Source organism: Mandrillus leucophaeus, unplaced genomic scaffold (genome assembly GCF_000951045.1).
Source record: "Mandrillus leucophaeus isolate KB7577 unplaced genomic scaffold, Mleu.le_1.0 Scaffold90, whole genome shotgun sequence".
Taxonomy (NCBI): domain Eukaryota; kingdom Metazoa; phylum Chordata; class Mammalia; order Primates; family Cercopithecidae; genus Mandrillus; species Mandrillus leucophaeus.
The window spans coordinates 1,147,516-1,170,930 of NW_012109808.1; positions in this window are offsets into that span (position 1 = coordinate 1,147,516).

The following is a 23,415-nucleotide window of genomic DNA, read 5'->3' on the forward strand; positions in this document are numbered from 1 at the left end:
TGGAATGATTGTGATAAAGATTAAGTTTTTTATATATATATATATAGACACACACATACACACACATACACACATCTTAATTGTTTATATAATGCTACTCTTAAGAGGACTTCTAATTCTAGTCATGATGAAACAATGTAGACTAGATTCATCTTCCTACCTTCAGCAAGTAGAAAACGAGGAGGAAACTTGTGAAACTATGCTATCCAAATGTTTGGAACTGTTAGCACAAGCCAGGTGATCTCTGAAAGAAGTGAAACAAATAAAGTAGGCCCTCTTATTGCCCCCAGCTTACTGCCTGGAGAGTTTCCACGATGTAGTGCAGAAGCAGAGAACCAAAATAGAGCTGGAAGATTTTCTGAATGGAGGAAACAGAGTTTGGAATTCAGGGAGGCTAAACTAGCTAGAATTAGTGGGAGAAGAATATAGAAGAGGAGAAAGTTGCACAAAGAAAGCCCTCCAGAGATCGGAAGAGGGAGTTTCTGTGAGTTTTGGTTGAGTACTGATGTGCATATATGTAAAAGAAAACTATCCAAGGCCAGGGAATAAAAAGGCAAACAATTTCAGAAGCTCACATGGGGCTGAAGAAAGTTCGGTTCCAACTGAACTGAGTGGAAAGACTTTCTAATACATGGAGAATTGGGTAGAGTACTCAGTATTGTATTGACTTAGAAGTGGGGCTAAATTAGTTTAGACTACAGGTTGCCTTTAGATCTGCTCTAAAAAACTTAAAAGCCACTCTCAAAAGCATCAAACAAATGACGAGCAATTTATTGCAACCTAGAACAAAGCTAAACACGATTTAAAGGATAAAACAAAATTTAGCACCCAAGTATATAAGATTCATAATGTTGGCATCCAGTCAAAAATTACCAGGCATGCCAGTAAGTGAGAAACGATGACCCATTTTTAAGGAAAAAAAATCTATCAGTAAAAATAGACCTGGAAATGGAAAGATTATAAAATTAGTAGACAGCAATATTGTAACAGCTACTATAAATATCCTCAATACGTTTAAGAAGGTAGAGGGAAAAAATGAGCACAATGAGGAGAAAAAGGTAACATACAAAAATGACTTGAATCAAACAATTTCTGACATAAAACATGAACTGGATGAGATTAACAACAGATTTGACATTGCAGAAGAAAAGATCAGTGAATTTGAAGACATAGTAACAGAAGATATTTAAAATAAAACACACAGAAATAAAAGACTAAAACAATAATAGAGCATAAGTGACTTGTGGGACAAAATTAAGTGGTCTAACATGCAAGAAAGAGGAGGAAAAATATTTTTTAATAATGATAAAAAAATTCCACATTGCACTAATCTGTTCTCACACTGCTAATAAAGACACACCCAAGACTGGTTAATTTATAAAAGAAAGAGGTTTAATTGACTCACAATTCCACATGGCTGGGGAAGCCTCACAAACATGGTAGAAGGAAAATGAGGAGCACAAGTCAATTCTTAGGTGGCAGCAGGCAAAAGAGTGTGTGTAAGGGAATTCTCCTTTATAAAACAATCAGTCTCTGAGAGTTATTCACTATCACAAGAACAGCATTGGAAAGACCAACCCTCATGATTCAATTACTTCCTACTGGGTTCCTCCCATGACATGTCAGAATTATGGGAGCTACAATTCAATATGAGATTTCAGTGGGGAGACAGCCAAACTATATCACACATTTAATGAAAACTAGAAATCCCCAGATTCATGAAGCACAACACACTCCAAACAAAATAATTATAAAGTCAGTCCAAGTCACATCGTATTCAAATTACTGAAAACTGGTAATAAAAATAATCATATAAAATTCCACTGAGAAAAAAAACTTACATATGGAAGACTGAAGGGAAGAATGGCAGCACACTCCCTGTGGGAAACTATGGAAGGTAAGAAGACAATGAAATGGTACCCTTAACGTATGAAAACAAAAGCATTGGCCAGGCGCGGTGGCTCATGCCTGTAATCCCAGCACTTTGGGAGGCCAAGGCGGGTGGATCACGAGGTCAGGAGACCGAGACCATCCTGGCTAACATGGTGAAACCCCATCTCTACCAAAAACACAAAAAATTCACCGGGCATGGTGGCAGGTGCCTGTAGTCCCAGCTGCTCGGGAGGCTGAGGCAGGAGAATGGCGTGAACCTGGGGGGCAGAGTTTGCAGTGAGCTGAGATTGTGCCACTGCACTCCAGCCTGGGCAATAGAGTGAGACTCTGTCTCAAAAAACAAAACAAAACAAAACAAAAAAAGCATTGTCAACCAATAATTCTATATCCAGCAAAAAATATATATCAAAAATGAAGGTGAATTAAAGACTTTTTCAGACAACTAAAAGTTGAAATGATGTATCCTCAGAAGTTCTTTATGCAGAAGGAAAATGATGTATATAAATTTTAATCCCCAAAACCAGAAAGAGCACCAGAAGTGGCAAAGATGTTAGTAAATATAAAAAACATTTTTTGCATTTAAAAATATTTTTGAATGATAATTGACTGTTTAGAATAAAAGTAATAACAATATAGTATAGGTTTTATAATGTATATTGAAATAAAATGCATAACAAGAATAATGTAAAAGGCAGAGGAAAGGGAGTATAGTACAGTAGGGTCTTAGTGGTATTACATTATTTGAAGACAACTATGATAAACTAAAGATGTACATTATAAGCCCTAAGAAACAATTTTTTAAAGCATAGCTAATAAGTCAATAGTAGAGTTATTATGGAATTATAAAACATATTTACTTAATCCCCAAAATGCAGGAAAAGAGAAAAAGAAGAAAGAATAGATAGAAAAGATATAAACTGTTTTCTACAGTTTCCAACAGAAATCAAATTGAAAGGTGGTAGATTTAAATCCAATTGTATCAATAATTGTATTCATCATAAGTGGTCATAGTTCTGCCCTTGGGAAAGAAAGAAGTATATCATTGACCAACAATCAGTGCTTCCATAATAAAGGCTACATGATCACATGATTATAAAATAAAAGTGCATTAAGGCATGCTGTTAACACCGATTTCCCTTTGAAGCAAAGATAACCATGAGGCATTATATTTATAGACCTTCTCTCCTGAAGTTAGGACAATGTGCAAGTAGAAACACAGCCATACAGAGGTGAAGGTTAGAGGATAAGCAAACTCTTAACCATGGTGAAATTCAGGCAGAATGAGATCGTGGGGAGAGAAGAAAAGGAAAAAAAAGTGAGTGCTTGTTAAATGCAGGTTTCCAAACCTCGGCATGAATGATTGAGTCAGTAGATCTGGGATTGTACCTAGAAGTCTGCATCTTTAGCACACACCTACAGGTAATTAGGTTGAATCACATGGGAGACACTGGTGGGGCAGTTTGGAGAATAGGACCACAGGTCAGTGATCAGGCTGCCTTGGTTTGACTCTGTTCCGCCAATCACTTGCTTGTCACAAGTCACTCAATTTCAGTTTAATGATGAGTAAATAGTAGTATTTGTATTCATTAAGTTACTTTACTTAAAACTCTTAGCGTAGTGTGTAGTATACAGTCATATTCATGTTAACCATTATTGTTATTCTCATATTTCTGAATAATTTGGATTTTTATATGGATGGTGTTATTGCCAAGCCATGTTGGAGGTTGAGACAAAAGGAAAACAACAGTAATGTTGATCTTGTCTTTATTTTTTTCATCATGGACTTTTTTATTAATTTGATTTTTTAGATATTTATTTGAGGGAACTTTTTAGAGGCTTTATTCTAGTGCCTCACTTGCCTCACCCTATTCTGGCCCTGTATCACTTGTGTAATTAAAAAATAGGTGGGGAGCAGGCATATCTCTATGATTACATAATTCACTAATCAAATTGAGAGAAACAGGTGTGGTCCCACCCACTGAAAGAATGGGAGATATTGATATCCTGACAGTGAGGATACTTTTTCACTATTCAAGTCATTTCTTTTTGTGGGTTTTTTTTTTTTTCTGGCTTTTTTTTTTCTTTTTGAGACAGAGTCATGCTCTGTCACTCAGGTTGGAGTGCAGTGGCATGATCTCGGCTCACTGCAAGCTCCACCTCCTGGGTTTACACCATTCTCCTGCCTCAGCCTCCCGAGTAGCTGGGACTACAGGTGCCCGCCACCACGCTCGGCTAATTGTTTTGTATTTTTTTAGTGGAGATGGGGTTTCATGGTGTTAGCCAGGATGGTCTCGATCTCCTGACCTCGTCATATGCCCACCTCAGCCTCCCAAAGTGCTATGATTACAGGCGTGAGCCACCATGCCCAGCCTATTCAAGTCATTTCTTATGCCTTCTTTCAAACACTTAGCTTTCCTAAGAGCATTTCTAGAAATAGTTTACTAAGAAATTATTTGCGCAACGCTTTAAAAATGTCTCACCTACAAAATGACCGCAAACAATAACAATATGGGAACTCAAGTTGTACCCCGTTTGCATCAGGTATTGTTCTAAGCACTCTACATATGTTAAATGATTTAATTCTCTCAACCGTCCTATGAAATAAGTAGCATTTTTATCCCCACTTTACAGATGAAGAAACAAAGGTCCTTAGACGTTATGTGAGTTTCCACAAATCACACAACTAAAAAGTGACAGAGTCAGGATGTAACACTAGGCTTTTTTATTTGATGCCTTACTGCTGACCACTACACTGCAAGGTCTTTCACCCACAAACTAAGGAAACAGAGATCTAGGACCACATGACTTTAGTCAGAAGCAAAAACTTCTGGGACCCCTCAACTCCTATTGTTTACATTCCTGGCACTGAATTGCTGTTTCTCTCTTGACCAGTATCATGAGCAGGTAACCACGTTAACAGCTGGTTCCACTGCCAAAATATTTGGGAATATAAAGGGACTTCATTCAGTGATTTATAGTGAAATCGGCTGTTCATTGGCAGAAAGAGACACCCAACACACACACACATATAGCCTTCGAACGTGCATGGAAATTCATTCCACTTGTCAAGAGAGATTTATGTAGAAAGAAAGGACACTTGGATTGTTTAGGCATGGGCCCCTTTAACACATTGTGATCTCTTTGCAGTCCCAAAGGCCTGACAGCATGTCAATTTGGAAAGTGGTATCTTGTTGAAAGCTTGATGAGTACATCTTATTTATAATGCTAACTAATTCTTGTTGCAGATAATCCTCTTTGAGTGATGTTTACATAAGATACAGAGAAATAACAGGATAAAAATAGTTACGATGAAATTCTCCACAGGCTATAAACAGTTTTAACTTTTGGCAAAAGGACCTTATTATTTACATACTCAGACAAATACAGGTCACACACTCTTCAGATTATTAATGTTCCTCTGCAACTAACTGACATCCAGAGTGTGTAAATATACCCACTGAACACCGTCCTGTGTCTTAATTAAATTCTAGCAATCTTGCTCTGAGTCCTGTGTATTTGGTTAATCTTATGATCATCATTTATATAAATCAATAATACTGCAGTCAGAGATCTTTTTTTGCCTTCTTTTTTTCTAAAACAAATGCAGTCAGAAGTAATTTGTTTCTTATGAGAGACAATACCTAACTCCAAAATCTCATTTCAATCCCTCACCGTCCAAACGACCATAAACTCCAAATAACATCAACTCAAATACCACAATCCTAGTAGTGAAGAAAGTGGCAGATTTTTTAACTGAAGTAAGGAGTACACTCGTTTACAAGAGAACAGTTATTTCTCTGTCAAATCCTCATAGTAAGAACAGAATCTCAGCTCAACTTTTTTAGGTCAAATGAAGCATCGTATTTATAAATAAAGCTTTCATTCCCTTTTCTCTCTAAGTTGTAAATTCTTTGCAACCTCTGGCATTTGCAGTATGAACATTTGTCTGATTTAGTTGCAAGACAGAGACACTCTGTTATGGAACAAGAAGCAGTGCTGCAGTCATCCATATCCCAAAACATTCCTAAAACGTAGGTGTCCCATGGGATTTGTGGAAAGTGGAATAATGACTCCCCAAAAATGTGCACATCCTCACTCCTGGAACCTGTGGCCATGTTACGTTACATGGCAAAGGGAATTTTGCAGATGTGATTAGGGTTAAGGGCCTTCAGATGGTGAGAGTATCGTAGCTTACTCAGGTGGGCCCAATTAATCACATAGGTATTTAAGATAGGAAAATTTCACCCAATGAGATTCGTCAGAGGGATATGCTAACACAGAAGATTGATCTGTAATATGCAATGCTGCTGGCTTTAAAATGGGAAGAAGGGGTAGTTTCCGGGGTCTTTAAGGAATTTGTTTCCTTTGTCTAATTTCTTTCTAGAAACTAGAAAACTGTGAAATCACTTTCTAGAAACTAGACAAAGGAAACAAATTCCTTAGAGACCCTGGAAAGAACTGCAACCTTGCGAACACCTTGATTTTAGCCCCGTGACACCTGTGTCAGACTTCAACCTACAACGGTGTAAGATTATAAATTGGTGGTGTTTTAGGCCATTGAATTTGTGGTAATTTATTCCAGCAGCAATAGGAAACTAAAACAGGGTATTTTGCAGTTAATAGGCAACTCATTCAACTTCACAGGGATTATAACTCCACCTTTGCAAAAGGTATTTTTTTTTAGCATTTATTTCTACTTAAGAAAATGCACTGTCTTCTCTTTATAAAAAAGCATGTATGCTATTAGAACATAAAGAGTTCATCCATATTCCATTTTCCAGGAAATAAATTCAAGGAATATTCTAAGGCATGGAAACCAAAACCACTGAATTTCAGTCCTCAAGCTTCAATAATTTCCCATATTTCCTTAAGATAAAAGATTCTCAGAATTTTCTAAAAATTAGTCATTTCTGATTTCTCTGAAATCTTGGGTTCCACCAAGTTATAAGGAAAGGAGGTGCAGTGTGGAAAGAGAGGTGAGTGACCCTAAGCCCAGCTCCCAGATTATTTCCTTAGATCCTGGAGTTTCACACACACCTGGCAGATCACTTTATCGTTTATTATTTTCTTATACAAATATTGATTTTGTGTCTATAATGTTCCGAACACCGTGCTGGGAATACACTGGTGAACAGAACAGACAGTGCTTCCATTGCAAGAGCTGGAATTTACAGAGTTCCAACAGAGCAATGAGAGTTTACAGAACCATGAGAACTTTCCAGCTAATGAGCACCTGGTAGGGACTCTTGCTCTGCTGAGAATGAAGAGCAGTGACTTAGCAACTGTTAAAACTCACTTCAGGGCTGAGTGCAGTGGCTTATGCCTATAATGCCAACACTTTGGGAGGCTGAGGCAGGTGGATCTCTTGAGCCCAAGAGTTTGAGACCAGCCTGGGCAACATGGCAAGATCTCATCTCTACAAAAAAATTTAAAAATTAGCTGGAGCATGGTGGCATGTGCCCATAGTCCCAGCTACCCAGAAGGCTGAGGTAGCAGGATTGCTTGAGCCCAGGAGACGGAGGGTGCAGTGAGTTGAGATGGTGCCACTGCACTCCAGTCTGGGAGACAGAGGGAGACCCTCTCTCAATTTAAAAAAAACAAAAAACAAAAAACAAAAAAACATACAAACAAAAAACAACTCACTTCACCCTCCTGGCAACTTACAGCTTTGTCTCTGACCCTATTCCTAATGGGCTAGAATAACAGAGGTCCTACAACTTTTTTCTATTCTCTGCCCTGCAACATGCCTTCTTTGTGTGCAAGCTCAGAAAGGCCTTTGCCTAGTTATTCTTGAAGTTTAGTGTATACTAGAATAACCTGGAGTGTTTGTTTAAAATACAAGTCCCTGGACTGTCATCAAGATAGTCTGATTCCTTGAGTGTTATGTAAGATCCAGGAGTCAGAATTGTTACACAAACACTTTAGGTGAAATCTACTGAAATGGCTGCAGATTGCACCTTGATAAAAACTGATTTATGTGCTGAAGTGTTCATATGTATACAACTAAGAATATTATTACTTTAAAAAATTTTTGTTTTATTCTGAATTTTTGAAATGTTTATTTATGAGGAGAAAAAATTATGCAACTAATAAATCACCTAGCATTCGAGAGATACTTAGAGATAACCTCTGTTAACTTTTGTTCATTTTTTTCCAGTTTATTTTTCCAGATTTGAAGTCATACTGTAAAGGCCTGGGTCTTGCCAATTTCAAGAAAATATAAACAATTTCCCGTAGAACTACATTCTTCTTTAAAAATGATATAGCTTTTAATTAGTCTTCTTTTAGGTTCCTTAGTAAAGTTTATAAATTTTCTTCATGTAGATGATATACATTTCTTGATAATTTTATTCCTACATATTTTCAAAATTTGTTATTATTAAAAACAATTGTTTCCTATTATGTTTTCACATTTTAAAAATACAACTATGTATTAAACCCACTAATTTGTATACACAAGTTTTAACAGGCTACCTTGTTTCATTCTCTTGGTAGTTCTAACAGCTTTTAAGTCCATTCTCTTTAGTTTGCTATATGATCTGCAAATAATGACAATTTTTTCTCCTTCATTCTAATATTTGTGACTCACTGATTTTTTCCTATCTTATTGCATCTGCTACAACTTTGAAGTAAACACTAAATAATTAATAATAATTAATGGCCTTACATTATTTCTGACTTGAAGGACATCATTCCAGTCTTTTACTATTAAGTATCATCTTTTCTACTAATATCAGATTGATCGTTTCACTATATTAAGGAAGTTTTCTACTATGAAGGTTATGAAGACTTTTAAAATCAAGATGAAGTGTTACATCTTATCAAATAATTTTTTGCATCTACTAGAAAAGGATTTTTTTCTTCTTGATTTTAAATATTAATTCATTTCATAATGTTAAGCTACTGCTGTTTTTCCAAAAGAGAAGCATTTACTCATTGATTAATGTTTTAGTATAGTTATAGTTTTTATTTGTTAATATTTTAATTAGAATTGCATTTATATTTATAAATGAGATTAATTCATAGTTTTGCATGTGTATGTGCAAATATCCTCTATGTTTGCAAGGTTTCTTATCAGGTTAATAAAGCAAATTGGAAAGATATTCATCTTATTCTAAGCTTCGTTCCAGAGCATTTATTTATTTATTTATTTGGAGATTTTTTTTTTTAATTGCACTTAAAATGCTTTGGGCTTGGTATTTCTGAGAACTTGTTTTTGTTGCCATCTATGTGAACAATAGGTTAACTGAGTGCAGAATTCTTAAATCACGTCTTATTCTTCAAAATCTGAAGACTACCTCCTAGCATTTAATATTGTGAAACAGATATAATTCTTAAATAACTTGTTTCGTCTCTCTGAATGATTGCAGGTACTTTTCCTTTTTTCTAAAGATGAAAGTATGTTGTAGGTTAAGTCTGGGATAGTGTCTTATTGTTTACTTTGCCTAATTTTATTTGATAAATATTTGTATGCTAAAAATACCAGCGCTCATCTGAAAAAAATTTTCTTCTCTTTATATTTTATAATTCTTTATCTGTACTGTTTCTATGATACTCCTAGGTTGAATTGCTTGGGACTATTCTCCAGTTTTTTAAATATTTTCTCTTATAATGACTATTTAAATTTTTCAATGAGTTTTGTCGGATTTATTAAACATAGCTGAAGATAGTCATAATAGTGAGTTTCGTTTGTGTGTTTTCACATTTGTTTTCCATGTTTGTTATGACAACTGGAAGTGAACTAGGAATGTGATCTTGTTTCTTTAACTGAAGTGACTGTTGCTACAATGTTCCAGTTTCGGAAGGGCCCCCACTTTATCCAGTAGGCTTTCAGAAGCAAGCACAAGGTATAAGCGCCATAGCAGTAGCTCAAGGTACACATCTCAGAGATTTTACTGGAACTGAGATCTACATAGCACTCCTCATACTTCCTGATTACCCCATAGCTCAACTGTCCTGAGACCATAGCACTCTGAGTGAAGGGTCAACCATTCTGTAAGTCACCATAAGCAATGAAAAGTCTGCTTGAAAAATCTCCTAATACTAACTAGCTTAATCAACTTCTATTTTAAACCAGAATAAAAGAAAAATAATTGTTTGAGGTTCGTGGTATATAAGGACCCAATTTTCGGTTGTGACAAGGGTTTTTCCTTCTCATTATGGCCCTTTGTCAAATGGGAATGTGAACAGGGAATAAATTAAGTAAATGGATTCAGACCATGTCATCGTATGAAAAGAACACCATCATTTTCATTAAAACCTCAACACAAAGACAAAAAAGAGTAGGAGGTAAAAACAGAGCATTGGAATACTGTAGGACCATATCAGATAGTCTAACATAAGTGTTATTAAAGTCAAAGAAGGAAACAGATGGATAATAAAGTATTAAAAATCTTCAAAAGCATGCATATAGCTAACAATATTCCAAAATCAATGAAAGATAGATCTAATAAATCTATCTTTAGATTATGTTTTATATTCATCCTGTGTAGAATTCTCTCAGCTTATCAGATCTGCTGAAAAAACAACAGCTCAGAGAATTCTACACAGGATATATATGAAACATAATCTAAACATAATCTACAACAATGTGAAAAGACACACTTAGACACATCATAGTCAAAGTTATGAAAACCAAAGAAAAAAAAATCCTGATACAGCCACTGACAAAAATATATAGACATATGAAGGAACAAGGTAATATTGCAGTAAATATTTTGTTAGAAATTATGCAAGCTCAAAATTATTACAGTTATAGCTTTAAGGGACTAAAAAATACAAAAGTAATAACAACAATAGCAAAAATTCTTGACCCAGAGTTTTATGCTCAGAGAAAATAGCTTTTAATAATAAAGTCTTTTTTAGACAAACCAAAGCTGAAATAATTGTAAACAGATGTGTGCTAAAAAATATTTAAGGAAAATATTTCTATCAAAAGGAGTATAATACCAGTTTGAAATGTAAATCTACGCCAAACAATTAAAAGCAGTAGAAACTTTTAAAGTGCTAATATTTTTAAATGTCCTTAAAAATAATCAACTGTTTTGGGCGAAGGATATGAACAGACACTTCTCAGAAGAAGACATTTACGCAGCCAACAAACATGAAAAAAAGCTCATCATCACTGGCCATTAGAGAAATGCAAATCAAAACCACAATGAGATATCATCTCACGCCAGTTAGAATGGCGATCATTAAAAAGTCAGGAAACAACAGATGTTGGAGAGGATATGGAAAAACAGGAACACTTTTACACTGTTGGTGGGAGTGTAAATTAGTTCAACCATTGTGGAAGACAGTGTGGCGATTCCTCAGGGATCGAGAACCAGAAACACCATTTAACCCAGCAATCCCATTACTGGGTATATACCCAAAGGATTATAAATCATTCTACTATAAAGACACATGCACACATATGTTTATTTCCAGCACTGTTCACAATAGCAAAGACCTGGAACCAACCGAAATGAGCATCAGTGATAGACTGGATAAAGAAAGTGTGGCAATAATATACCATGGAATACTATGCAGGCATAATAAAGGATGAGTTCATGTCCTTTGCAGGGACATGGATGAAGCTGGAAACCATCATTCTCAGCAAACTAACGCAAGAACAGAAAAGCAAACACTGCATGTTCTCACTCATAGGTGGGAGTCGAACAATGAGAACACATGGACAGAGGGAGGGGAACGTCACACACTGGGGCCTGTTGGAGGGTGGGGGGCTGGGGGAGGGATAGCATTAGGAGAAATACCTAATGTAGATGATGGGTTCATGGGTGCAGCAAACGTGTATCCCAGAACTTAAAGTATAATAAAAAATAAAAATAAAAAAGATATCAACTGTTTATAGCAAGAATAATGCCTTACAGTGTTCATAACATGAAGAAATAAAATGTGTGAAAACAATATCATAAATTATGGGAGAGAAAATGAGGTATATTCTTTAAAGATTTTTATACTATGTGTGAAATACTATAATACTGTTTCTATGTGGACTATTATAAATTAAAGTTTATTCTTATCAGGTTTATATTTTAAACTCTACAGCAATCTTGAAAGAATTTGAAAGAAGTATAAGTAATAAGGCCAAAGGGGAGATAATATTGAATAAAAACGAGGTAGAAAAAGAAGAAAGGGGAAACTAAGACCAGAGGGGCAACTGGAAGATAACTAGAAGTATAGTAGACTTAAATGCAAACATGTCAGTAATTACATTAAATATAAATGATCTAAACCCAAATTAAAAGGCAAAAATTGTTAGACTTTTTAAAAAGCAATATTTAATTATATTTTATCTATAAGACTCCACTTTACATGGAAAGACAGATAGATAAATAATAAAAGGTTGGGAAAGGTTATACCATAAAGACATTAATCAAAAGAAAGTTGGAGTGGCTATAAATAATATCAGATAAAATATACTTTAGCACAAGGCATATCAAGGCCAATATAGGGACATTTTATAATGACATAACAACTATAAATGTGATTGTACCCAACCGCAGAGCTTCAAAATACATAAAACAGAACTGAAAGTACTAAAAGAACAAGGAAAACACACAACTTTACTTGGATATGTTTATGCTCTTCTCATAGTTGCTGATAGAACAAGTAAACAGAAATTAGTAAAAATAAGAAGACTTGAATGATACTATCAACCAACTTGATCAAATTGACATTTGTAGGATCCTCCACTCAACAACAGAATAGACATTATTTTCTAGTTACATGGAACAATCGCCTTGATAAATATACTTTGGGTCTTTAAACAAATCTCAAAAAATTTAAAAGAATTGAAATCATACAAAATACAGTTTTTAACCATCGGAAATTGAACTGTATCAATAACAGAAAGATATTTGTAAAATCTCCAAATATTTAAAAATTAAACAAAATTGGGTTCTTATAAGTCTCTCAAATTCTTTCTTTTCCTCCTCAAAGTTAAGTCTGTTTTGAGTTGTTATCTCAGAAGACATCACCATCTTCCCATTTCCAATGCATTAAGCTTTTCTACTCTTTTAGTTTCATAACCTCCCATTCCTATTCACTAAACACTGACTAATTCATGTGATTCTACCTCTGAAAGTCTTTATTCCACAATCCTGCTACATTTCCAGTTTAGGCCCTTCATATCTCCCACAGTGGTTATTCTATCAGCTTTCCAAATAGCCTTCATCTTTCATTCACTCCTCAATCCAATATACTCTCTCAACAACTATTATCCTCCCAAATCAGAGTTTCCAATGAATTGTGAATAATGAAGATATACTATCCAAAATTCTTTTCTGTGGCCAAAAATATTTGGGAAACATAGTGATGAGAGCCATCTTTTTTAGCCTGACAATATGTATTGACATATTAAAGTCTATTTAGATTAGTGCAGTAAAAATCATGTTTAACTCGGTTTAACCTAGCATGTCCCAAATTTATTTGAAATTAAGTTGGCTTTGTCCATAAAATATTTACCAATACCCTCTGAATAAGTGTTTAAAGGAATTTCCTTTGGTGAATATTTTCCTAAATTGTTAACATGACTTCACTTTTCCCCTCCTTTAAAACTTTGATGGCTCAAAAATGGTTATAAAATGACATTCAGTCTCTATGGTCTAGATGCAAAGACTTTTACGGTCTGGCTTCAACTTCCTCCTTAAGCCTTATCTTCCGTATACTCCTCATCTCTATTCCACCAAAGCCTGCATGACTCAGCCATTCTGGATCAGTGTCCATGACACAAAAATACCAAGTACTCTCTACTTCTTTTCTTGCTTTTTCCTCTATATTCACTTAATTCCACCTACCCGTCCAAATCTAGCCCAAATACAGTGTGTCATTAATTTATTCAGTAAATATCAATTAAATATCTACTATGTGATTGGCATTGAGGTCTATTCCAAAAAGGTCCCAGTTGGAAGTAATCTCTTCCTTCACAATAATCCAATAGTGAGCTTTACCTATGTTACATTTTTGTTTATATTATGTTTTATGCATTTTAAAGCACTTATCAAAAGGTGATTCTCAAAGATAGCAGGCACCCTCTTGCCTAAAGCTTACATTTGCTTTACCCTCTCATAGATTATTCCTTCCACAGATATCTGTATGTTCACTTCCTTATTGCTTTCAGGTCCTGACTCAAATGGGAACTTCTCAATGAGGACTTCCCTGATCATTTTTAAAAATTATAGTTTCCTTATTCCCTTTTTAATCTTATTTTTCTCCACAATATTTACCATATGACATGATACAAGTTTTATATAGTTTTCATAAACTTCTTCATCACAGGGATTTTAATCTATCTTGTTCATTGCTCTATCTCTAGTATCCAGAGCAAGGCCCACTACTTAGTAGATGTGAGGGTTGATTTTATGTGTCACCTAGGCTAGGCCATAGTAACCAGATACTTGGTCAAACATCAGTGTAGATGTTGTTATGAAGGCATTAGATGAGATTAACATTTATTACATCAATGTATTTTTATAAAGCAGATGACCCTCCATAATGTCAGTGGGCCTCATTCAATCTGGTGACGGCTGTAAGAGAAAAAGACTGAGGTCCCCTAAAGAAGAGGGAATTCTGCCTTCAGACTGCTTTTAGATCCTAGCTGCATCAGCAAATCTTCCTTGGGTCTTCAGCCTACCCTGTGGGTTTCAAACTTGCCAGCCCCACAATCTTACACTCCATATATACATAAAGGGAAGGGCTGGGCACGGTGGCTCAAGCCTGTAATCCCAGCACTTTGGGAGGCTGAGGCGAGCAGATCACGAGGTCAGGAGATCCAAACCATCCTGGCTAATACGGTGAAACCCCGACTCTAATAAATATACAAAAATTAGCTGGACATGGTGGCAGGCGCCTGTAGTCCCAGCTATTCAGGAGGCTGAGACAGGAGAATGGCGTGAACCCGGGAGGCAGAGTTTGCAGTGAGCCAAGATCGCACCACTGCACTCCAGCCTGGGCAACAGAGCAAGACTCCATCTCAAAAAAAAAAAAAAAATAAGAGAGAGAGAGAGGGGGAGGATCTATACAAATAGAGAGAGAGAGACCACAATCTCATTTGTTGTCTTTCTCTGGACAACCATGACTAGTACAGTAGGCACTCAGGAAATACTTGAATATGAGTAAATTTGATTTATCATGAGTTGTATACAGCTCCAATTCCCTTTTTAGACTTTAAGTTCCATGAAGGGGCTAAAACTCATCCATTTTCTTTTTGTTCAGTACTTAACACTATTATTTATTCATTAAGCATGTATTTGTTGATTCTCTTCCCAGTACCAGGTACGGGACCCACGCTACACACATACCTTGTACTTTCCTATCTCTCTGCCTTTGCTCTTTCTCCCCTTCCCTCAAACGTTTATTTTATCTCATTCATTCTTTAAAATCCAGCTCAAATATAATAACATCTTCTATAAATAAGAAGTCATTCATCTATTCAGAAAACACTAATTGAAAGTCTATTATGGTTTATGTTTGTTGAATAAACATATGAGCTTGTATTAGTCCATTTTCATGCTGCTGATAAAGACACACCTGAGACTGGGAAGAAAAAGAGGTTTAATTGAACTTCCATTTCACCTGGCTGGTGAGGCCTCAGAATCATGGCGGGATGCAAAAGACACTTCTTACATGGCACAGCAAAAGAAAATGAGAACGAAGCAGAAGCAGAAATCCCTGATAAACCCATCAGATCTTGTGAGACTTATTCACTATCATGAGAATAGCACAGGAAAAACCAGCCCCTATGATTTAATTACCTTCCCCTGGGTCCCTCCCAACACGTGGGAATCCTGGGAGATACAATTCGAGTTGAGATTTGGGTGAGAACACAGCCAAACCATATCATTCTACCCCTTGCCCCTCCAAATCTTAGATACTCACATTTCAAAACCAATCATGCCTTCCCAAATGTCTCCCAAAGTCTTAACTCATCTCAGCATTAACTCAAAGTCCACAGTCCAAAGTCTTATCTGAGACAAGGCAAATCCTTTCCACCTATGAGCCTATAAAATCAAAATCAAGTTAGTTACTTCCTAGATGTAATGGGGGTATGGGCATTGGGTAAATATGGCCATTACACATGGGGGAAAATTGGGCAAAACAAAGGGGTTACCAGCTCCATGCAAGTCTGAAATCCATCAGGGCAGTCAAATCTTAAATCTCCAAAATGATCTCCCTTGATGCCATATCTCGCATCTGGCTCATGCTAATGCAAGAGGTGGGTTCCCATGGTCTTGGGCAGCTCCACCCCTGTGACTTTGCAGGGTACAGCCTCCTTCCTGGCTGCTTTTATGGGCTGGCATTGAGCGTCTACAGCTTCTCCAGGTGCAGAATGCAAGCTGTCGATGGAGGTACCATTCTGGGATCTGGAGGACAGTGGCCCTCTTCTTACAGATCCACCAGGCAGTGCCCCAACAGGGACTCTGTGTGGGGGCTCTGACCCCACATTTCCCTTGTATGCAGCCCTAGCAGAGGTTCTCCATGAGGGCTCTGCCTCTGCAGCAAACTTTTGCCTGGGCATCCAGGCATTTCAATACATCTTCTGAAATCTAGGCAGAGGTCCCCAAACCTCAATTCTTGACTTCTGTGCACCCACAGGCTCAACACCACACGGAAGCTGCCAAGGCTTGGGGCTTTCACCCTCTGAAGCCACAGCCTGAGTTGCATGTTGGCCCCTTTCAGCCATGGCTAGAGAGGCTGGGACACAGGGCACCAAGTTCCTAGGCTGCACACAGCATGGGGACCTGGACCTGGCCCACGAAACCACTTTTTCCCCCTGGGCTTCTGGGCGTGTGATGATAGGAGGTGCCACGAAAGTCTCTAATATGGCCTGGAGACATTTTCCCCATGGTCTTGGGGATTAACATTAGGCTCCTTGCTACTTATGCAAATTTCTGCATCTGCTTGAATTTCTCCTCAAAAGAATTGGTTTTTCTTTTCTACTGCACCGTTAGGTTGCAAATTTTCTGAACTTTTGTGCTGTTTCCGTTTTGAAACAGAATACTTTTAATAGCACCCAAGTCACATTTTGAATGCTTTCCTGCTTACAAATTTCTACTGCAAGATACTCCAAATAATCTCTCTCAAGTTCAAAGTTCCACAAATCTCTAGGGCAAGGGCAAAATATCAACCGTCTCTTTGCTAAAACATAACAAGAGTCACCTTTGCCCCAGTTCCCGACAAGTTCCTCATCTCCATCTGAGACCACCTCAACCTGGACCTTATTGTTCATAACACTAATCAGCATTTTTGTCAAAGCCATTCAACAAGTCTCTAGGAAGTTCCAGATGTTCCCACGTTTTCCTGTCTTCTTCTGAGCCCTTCAAACTGTTTCAACCTCTGCCTGTTACCCAGTTCCAAAGTCGCTTCCACACTTGCAGGTATCTCTTCAGCAACTCCCCATTCTACTGGTACCAATTTACTGTATTAATCTGTTTTCATGCTGCTGATAAAGATATTTCCCAAGGCTGGGAAAAAAAGATGTTTAATTGAACTTACAGTTCCACATCGCTGGGGAGGACTCAGAATCATGGCGGGAGGAGAAAGGGACTTCTCACATGGCAGTGGCAAAAGAAAATGAGAAAGAAGCAAAAGCAGAAACCCCTGAGATTTCTGACAAACCCATCAGATCTTGTGAAACTTATTCATTATCAGGAGAATAGCACGGGAAAGACTAGCCCCATGATTCAATTACCTCCCACTGGATCCCTCCCACAACATGTGGGAATTCTGGAATATACAATTCAAGTTGAGATTTGGGTGAGGACACGGCCAAACCATATCAGAGCTCCTCCACAGAAAAGGAGTTACATAAAGTTGGCATGATTCAAAGAAACAGATTCCTGAAAGTTCAACTTGTTAGGGAGTCTGTCTGTTACTAGCAACACAACACTAAAAATACATTGATCAATTGATTGAAATTACTTTGGTCACTCTAAAGTGTACTCATGTGTCAGCCAAAGACCAGAGCATAGATTCATATGAAATCAAAAGGTCAAGTAAATGTAGGCAGTGGGAAGTGCCTCAAATTCATGTCTCATAAGTCTCTTAAATTCATTATTTTCCTCCTCAAACTTAAGTCTATTCTTGGGCTGTTTATGAGTTTAAATTCACTTACGAGTACAGCAAGTTGGGGGTAGTAAAGAAAGAAAATGACAAAGGGTTTTCAGAGGAACATCATTTTCACACCTCAACTATATTTTCATCATCCATTAAAGGTGATTAGTTGGCCGGGTGCGGTGACTCACGCCTGCAATCTGAGCACTTTGGGAGGCCGTGGTGGGCGGATCGCCTGAGGTCAGGAGTGTGAGAGCAGCCTGGCCAACATAGTGAAACCCCGTCTCCACTAAATATACAAATATTAGCCGAGTGTGGTGGTGGGAACCTATAATTCCAGCTGCTCAGGAGGCTGAGGCAGGAGAATCACTTGAACCCAGGAGGCAGAGGTTGCAGTGAGCCGAGATCACGTCATTGTACGCCAGCCCAAGTGAAAGAGCAAAACTCCATCCCAGGAAAAAAAAAAAAAAAGAAAAAAAGTGATTAGTCCAGGTCAACTCCATCTCAAAAAGTAAAAAAAAAAAAAAGTCCAGGTCAAGTGTCAGCCCTGAAAAGCTAAATTTTCGGGTATGAGGTGAAAAGGAGTCTTCTTGCCTCACACTGAAATGATTTATGAAGATAACAAATGGACAGACTAAAAAGGTCACTCATCAGCCCACCAAACCTCATCTTTCTTCCATGTTGTAATAAACTTCACTTGCGGATCCTGTCGGATAATACATCCATATGCCTTGGATGCTCCAGGAGCTGAAAGGTCATTCTGGACCAGAATCCCTCTCAGTCATGTGTGGGTGCTCCTGGTCTCTCCTCACTTGCATATCATTATGTTTAAAGCCACAAACTGGTAAGTTTCCATCTCTTGTTCAACCCGTCAGACTAAGTCTGAATCATAAATTATATTTTTCCATTTTACAGTCAGAAAAAATCTCCTCTTCCTCAATGATAATAAAATCGGTGGACCAGATTCTGCCCTTCACTACTAATGTACAAATCCTGCTGAAGTTAGCAGAACTTAAGGGCATGCAACTTTGGACAGAGTGTGTTCCAACTTTTTTTCCTTGCTGGATTTTTATTACCTGACATCTTTCTGATTCTTCTGGATTGCACAATAAGGGAAGGGTGGCCCAGTTTGGGTAAAATAAAAAATGACCCAAACCACTGACCTAAATCCTGCCTTTGAAATTTAAAATTACATTTACTAGGAAGGAAAACAGTTTTTTGAGTGTGGGTGGTTTTCTTTTTCAAAAACCATTTTCAAATGTTGACCTCCTGAATGTTTTCATACCAGTTTGGATTGGAAAACAGAAGGGTAGGTAAACATTTTTTTAAAGCTTGGTAGGGGGAGGTCATCCTTTTCTGAATTCATTATCTGCAAAGAAGCAGGAAATACCAAGAACTTTTTTTTTTTTTTCCAAAAGATTTCCTGGTCACATTGCCAGATTTGACTCCAAAAGCAAATTGTCAATTTTTGTGAAATATTGAGGCTTTTTGTCCTCCTTTCCTTCTAAGGTGAACTCAGGTAGCAGAGAAGTAGAGGTAGGAAAGTTTTGCTTGGGGATGTGGGATGGAGTTGAGGACAGTTCATCATCTGAACAAATAAAGGGGCATTTGCATTGTTGCCACATAAGGAACAGACCATGTGGTTTGATGTAATGAATGCTCCAAGACTATCCCATCATAAACCTCACAGCTCTTCTGTTGTACCTGAGATAACTACTTAAGTCAGTTTTCAGATAAAATGCCACCTCTTGAGGCACTCTGAAGATTATCGGGATATAGGACTCTAGGACACCGTAACCTACACCCAATTATTTATCAATTCCCTATCTGAAATCAGAGCCCTGACCAAATGGAACATGAAACAGGCAAATTTTGATAAAGACAGAGGAAAAAGGAGGAAGGAAAGATGTGAATCAAAGCTCTAGAGGAATAAAAGCAGTTAGTCACTATGGGTTTGCCATACCTTTACCAATCTATAGATATATGGACACTTACCCCACTGTGTTCTCATTCTGTGTATACATAGCTAGTCCCTGACCTAAACTGATCTCCTTAAAATTGGGCTCTTTGCCTCATTTATTTTTCTTTCACCACACCTAGCACAGAGCCTGCTAACATGGAAGGCAATATAACACAGTGCTTTGGCTTAAGTCCTTGGCTTGAGTTCAGATTCTGCCCTTCACAAGCTATGTGACTTTGGGTGAGATATTGTATCTCATTAAGCCTAATCTGTATAATGGGTATAATAATTCCTTCCTGCAAATTTCCTTCTGAGGATTAAGATATGCTTTAAAGTGTCTTTCACAGTATTTGGCACGCAGTACGCACTTTATAAAAACTCATTATTATTATTATTATTACACACTCAAAAATTTTGGGAACGAATGAATCAGTCAATCAACTAGAAATCAGCAAGGGTTCATCAGGAGGGTCTGAGTGTTGGTCATATGAAGAATCAGGGAGGGAGTACTTAAAGAAGGCATTAAACAATTGACCACAACTTTTGTTTTTAGCACAATTTCAAAACTCATCACATTTGGTGGGATATTTGAATACAGTCGAAGTCTCAAAACAGCACTAAAGTAGCAGTAATTTCTAAAGCAATCACTGCTCAAGAAGAGCTGTGTTCCACAATGCCAACATCATGCACTGGTCACCTTTCAGCCCCTTGTTGCTGATGAAGCAAGACTGTGTATATGCGCTCTTAAATTCCTACAGAACAGAGTTGCCCTGCATTCCAGCAAACATTTCCTACATGCTGACATAAAGTTACACTGCACCTCTGACCTCATTCTGATCATGTCGTACCCTATGCTACATCATAAAAGCTAATATTTGTTGACAGCTTCCTATGTATTCAGCATATTTCTAAGCACTTTTACATGAATCAATTTATTTCATCCTTATAACCCTATGATGTACATACTACCTATCATTACCATCATAATGAGGAAACTGAAGACGAGGAAACAGAGGCACATGGATTCAAACAACTTGGTTAAAATCACAGCGATAGTAAGAGCTGAATCAGATATTTGAACCCAGACAGGGAGACTCCAGAGTTCTTAACCACTATGTCATGTGCACCACAAGATATACCAGCTCCACCCACCTATTATAGACATTATCATGGCAGTATCTGTATATTACATTGTAGCTAAATACACTTTACACATTGGTGAAAATCTGGCTGTATACCTTGGGAGGATCTACACACACAGTGTGAGGTCTGCTGGCAGAGACAGTGTCCTACAAGCAAATTCTGCTTAATTCACAAATATGCTAACAAACTAAGCTGAGGATGTGGGGCAAAAATTGATCATGTTGTCAAGCTTAAAGTCCCAAATGAAATGTGATCTCTTCAGATCTCAGCAACGATCTCTGTTTCTAGTAAGATGCTGTGGGCAGCCTTTTCAACCCATTTTCTGAATTTTCTGCCAGTGGGCAAGGCCTACAAATAGCTGCTGGGCAATTGTGAGGCACTGCCAGAGCTCCCTAAAGCCACCAGCTAAACTTGCAAATCTTTGGCAATTCCTTTCTCCTGACAGACCTTCCTTAAAAAATGAAATTGAGTTTAACAGTCAATGAAAGAAAAGGCAGTAATTATTGAGGATAGCAAGCAACATGAGGAATATAAGATCTCCCTTTCACTTTTTGTTCTAGACCCAGGCGTGTGCACCTGTGTACCTGCAGGTCTATTCAGTGCTGTCAAACACCTATTGTCCTCAGGAACTTTACTCAAACACATTTTTATATCTCTGCATGAGCTGGTTTATAGCGCTCCCAAATTTGGTTCATTGCTATTGGATTGATTATTTCTAGATGTTAAGATTCAGCAGCAATATCTATTACCCATTTTCTGACCCTGTACAATAGCAAGATTCGGTAACTCCTATCTAACTGAAATTATAAAAACAGTTGCAATCTTACACTGTATTGCATCGAAATGAAATGTTAGTTCTCTCCTGGAATAGACAGATTCAATTACATATGTATTAACATTTGGTGAACAGGCCAAGGACTCAACTTTGTTATCTCCAGAATCTTTACTGTTGTAAGCCACCTCTCTCCTGAGCTGGAACAGTCATGCCCAGTTATGAAGCTGCACATGCTTCGAGATTCACAGGTGAAAAGATATTTAGTAGTCCTTAGAATATTTGTAATTTTGCATTGCGCCTTTCATCTCTAGGCTGTCCCTGCTGACTCATTCATCCTCTCCTCCATTTCTAAATCAGATGAGACCATGGCCCTTAAAAGTGAGGATCATCTCCACTTGCAGATGAAGAAAGTCGGAATCTTACCGGTTCTTCTTTAGTTACATCATCATATTCCAGAGAAACATGCAGCACCAGTAGGACTCATGCAGATGAAGAAAATCAGCATCTTACTGGTTCTTCTTTAGTTATATCATCATATTCCAGAGAAACATGCAGCACTGGTAGGACTCATCCGATCATTGAAAATTGCCCGTTCAAAAATATTCCTCACCCTCATTGGGCTACCCATTAAAGTAGATCTCATTAGGGTTATCAAATATACTGGGAACAGAACTTCCAGTAAAATACATACCATAAAACTCTGGAATTGTCATTAAGTTTCAACTATTCTTACTCTCATGCTGTACCCAAGGAATGGTGGCTGATCAAAAGGGATGTCCATAGACTGTTGCCCCTCCTACAGCTGTATACCCTTGACAAAAACCAGTTAGAAAACTGAACCAGATAAATAAAGACAAAGTCACCCCAAGAGAGGATAGCATTCATCCCAGTTACTGTCATCTCTTATCTGAATGTTAGTAGTACTTTCTCAGTTGCCATTCTTGCCCACGCCCAATTCTTTCTCTTCTCATAGACCATTGGTGTTTTTATGAATACTCTATCAGATCGTGTCCCTCCCCTGCTTAAAGATTTTCAATGGACTCACCATTACATAAGTGAAGAAAATGCAAATTCTTTCACATGGCACACAAGATGCTTTAGATGTAGCTTTATCAGAAGGATGTGAACAGACATTTCTCAAAAGAAGATATTTATGCAGCCAACAAACATATGATAAAAGCTCATCATCACTGATCATTAAAGAAATGCAAATCAAAACCACAATGAGAAACCATCTCATGCCAGTTAGAATGCCAGTCATTAAAAAGTCAGGAAACAACAGATGCTGGAGAGGATGTGGAGAAATAGAAACGCTTTTACACTGTTGGTGGGAGTGTAAATTAGTTCGACCATTGTGGAAGACAATGTGGCGATTCCTCAAGGATCTAGAATCAGAAATACCATTTAACCCAGCAATCTCATTACTGGGTATATACCCAAAGGATTCTAGATCATTCTACTATAAAGACACATGCACATGCATGTTTATTTGCAGCACCGTTCACAATAGCAAAGACTTGGAACCAACCCAAATGCCCATCAATGATAGACTGGATAAAGAAAATGTGGCACATATACACCATGGAAT